This window comes from Miscanthus floridulus, chromosome 11 (assembly GCF_019320115.1).
Source record: "Miscanthus floridulus cultivar M001 chromosome 11, ASM1932011v1, whole genome shotgun sequence".
NCBI classification, from domain to species: domain Eukaryota; kingdom Viridiplantae; phylum Streptophyta; class Magnoliopsida; order Poales; family Poaceae; genus Miscanthus; species Miscanthus floridulus.
The window spans coordinates 15,966,052-15,969,629 of record NC_089590.1 but is presented as its reverse complement, the minus strand read 5'-3'; positions in this window follow the sequence as shown (position 1 = coordinate 15,969,629).

The window sequence follows — 3,578 nt, the reverse complement described above, 5'->3', positions numbered from 1 at the left end:
AGGGTCAGACAGCTCAGAGCTTAGGATCAGATGATGATGGCACCCAGTTCCACCTCGCTCCTCGTACCTCAGCGCCCGGCTCGTCCGCTGTAGCCCCGCCGACCGACCCTTAGGTTTTGGTGTTTCACGCCAAAGGGGGAGAGGGTTCGAGTACGTTAGCCTTAGGGGGAGCGACATATCTAGGGGGAGCTTAGTTATTATATTAGCTTATCTACTATATTTGGAGTTTTTATATATGTGATACATTATGCATTCATGTTTACTACTATATTTATGTGACAGTGATATCTACGTGGTCGTGATATATGACATGTGTGCTCTCTACTTTCAATTCTTTATATGTCATATCACTTGTGCTATGCTCATTTGCTTTGCTTCAGTATGTTAGCCTTAGGGGGAGCGACATATCTAGGGGGAGCATAGTTATTATATTAGCTTATCTATTATATTTGGAGTTTTTATGTGTGTGATACATTATGCATTCATGTTTACTACTATATTTATGTGACAGTGATATCTATGTGATCGTGATATATGACATGTGTGCTCTCTACTTTCAATTCTTTATATGTCATATCACTTGTGCTATGCTCATTTGCTTTGCTTCCGCGTTTTACTCCGATGCAAATGAGTTTTATTACTTGTACTCATGCTTATTTCATATCTTTTGAGTACATCATATTGGCTTGGGTCATATAAGCTTGTCTAACACTTTTGTTCTTATTGTCAAAAGCTTATATGAACCAAGCATGTTAAAAACCTCATCTCTTTCACATACTCGAGGTAGTATTGTCATCAATCACCAAAAAGGGGGAGATTGAAAGCATCTAGGCCCCTAGTTGGGTTTCAGTGATTAATGACAATATGTTATTACTGTGACTAACGTGTGTTTTGCAGAAACAATTAAGTTAGGTCACGGTAATGGAGATCGATTGGGCAATCAAGGTGGTCATGCCCCTACGATGGAAATCATTTCGGTTTTCAAAGGATGGACGACAAGGTTAAGGATGGACTAGTTCTAAGTGTCGATTGGAGTTAGAGAGACACTTAGAGTAGTTTAGGACTTTATTTTTTCCTTTGGCCATACTATTAAGGGGGTATGAATGGGTAGCTTGACCTAGGTGAGTCTAGTGAGTTAGATGTGGTGCACACTTGTTAAAACTAGCACTAGGTAGCTCCAAAATAGCCCTTTGATCTAATAGAGCAAACTTCATTCACATATGATCGAGAGTTGGAAATGAATGGAGGGTCAAATACTGACCGAACGCTGGCTTAGGGTCCGGTCAGTTCATTTGACCAAGGTGAAAGCATTTGGAAGTGATCGGATGTTGAGAGGTCAAGTAACCGGATGCTGAGGGCCAGCGTCCAGTTGACTCTAGTAAGGTCCCAGAGAGGGAGAATCCTGATCGGACACGTCCGATCAATGCTGACCGGACGCTGATCAGGTTCCCGCTACTGACCGGACACTTCTCAGCAAGTGACCGGACGCTGGGGGTCCAGCGTCCGGTCGACATCAGTAAGGTTCCAGTGAAGGGAAAACATGACCGGACGTGTCCGATCAGTGCTGATCGGACGCTGGCCAGCGTCCAGTCAACACTTAACCACTGGAGTTCGGGGTGTACTGACCGGAGCGTCCGGTCACCCCATAGAGGCACATAACGGTTCGTTTTTCAGCCGGTGTTATAAATACAACCGCCACTCGTGTGTGGGGGTACTTTTGCTCATTCCAACAGCTAAGAAACATGTTTGAGAGTGCCGAGAAGAGCAAGGTCCTAGTAAGGTGATTAAGATTTGAGAATCCCAAAGAGAGCCCTCATTAGTGAAGATCAAGAGTAGCAAAGTGTGCATCCACCGTTCTCATTAGGCTTGTCGTGGTCAAGTGAGAGTTTGTGCTTGTTACTCTTGGTGATCGCCATCACCTAGATGGCTTGGTGGTGATTTGGTGCTTGGTGATCATCCAGAGAGCTTGTGGATGACCCAACTCAAGTTGTGAGGGGTTGTGGGTGATTCACCACGACAGAGTGTCGAAGAATCAACCCGTAGAGAGCACTTGATCCTTGCGCGAATCAAGGGGGAGCTACACCCTTACGCGAGTGCTCCAACGAGGACTAGTGGGGAGTGGCGACTCTCCGATACCTCGGCAAAACATCACCGCATTTCTCCTTCTCTATTTACTTTGAGCATTTACTTTGAGCAATTCAATTCTTGTCTTTACATTCATAGAATTACCATGCTAGAGTAGGGTTGAAACTTAGATTGCAAGTCTTTTGTGCGGTAGAACAATTAGAAACACTTTCTAGGCACAAGGGGTTAATTGGGCTAACCATATGACTTAATTATTGCAAAGAATTTTAGAATTAGCCCAATTCAACCCTCCCCCCCACTTGGGCATCTTGATCCTTTCACCTTGAAACCTATCTCCGCTGCATGGTGCATTCCTGTCCCCAGAAGTGGGCACAATGGATTCCCTTGGCTGAGTTTTGGTATAACACGACCTATCATTCGGCACATGGGCATACACCCTTTGAAGCCTTGTATGGCCATCCCCCCAAACACTTCGGCATCACAGCTACTGACACTTGCACAGTTTCTGATCTGGATGACTGGCTTCAGTCCAGAAATACTATGATGCAGCACATCCAACAGAATCTAGCTCGGGCATAGCGGCGCATGCAACATCAGGCAGATAAGCATCGCCAAGAGAGAACTTTTGCTGTGGGTGACTGGGTTTATGTTAAACTGCAACCTCATATTCAACACTCAGTTCAGCGAAGACCCAATCACAAACTCAACTATAAATATTTTGGCCCTTATGTGATCTTACAAACTGTTGGCAAGGTTGCTTATAAGATCCAACTTCCAGCCACCAGTCAGATTTATCCGGTGTTGCATGTCTCTCAACTGAAGAAGGCCTTGCCTCCTGATGCATCTCTTTCCACGGATGCTGAACTGTTGTTGCTGCTCACTATGGACAGTCTACCACCTCCCAGGTATTGGCTGAACGTCTAAGTCTGGTTGGGCGTCATGTTACTCCTTTGCTTGTGCAGCGGGAGTCCTGTCCGATGCATTGGGCGACCTGGGAACCGGCTGCTACCATCTCCGACCTCATCCCCAGGGCACTGGCCAGGGCGACTACGGCATCACGAGGGCGTGCTACAACTTAAGGAGGGATTGTCACGAAATGGGCCTTATGTCATGCATAGTGTTGGGCTGCACTAGCTAATGGGCCATAAGATGACTTGTATGTCGCAGGGGTGTATTTCATGGACTTGGCCCAATATCGTTTTGGTACTCGGACTAAAACCTTGCTGTGTGGACGGTTGGGCGGTCAGCAATGAGAAAACCTAATTTCCCAATCCTTCCTCTTCCTTCCGATGCTGACCAGTTCTGAGGCGGCGTTGCCGTGCTCCTCGCCGTGTGTATACACCGGCAACCCCTCCTTGCATCTCCAGATCGTGACATTCACCTGCTTCCCTTCTTGTTACATTGACGATGTGACCACTAAAAAAGACAAGATTCACTATACTTCCCTTCATGTTACCTTGACGATGTGTCCATTATAGAGCTTCTTCACCAAG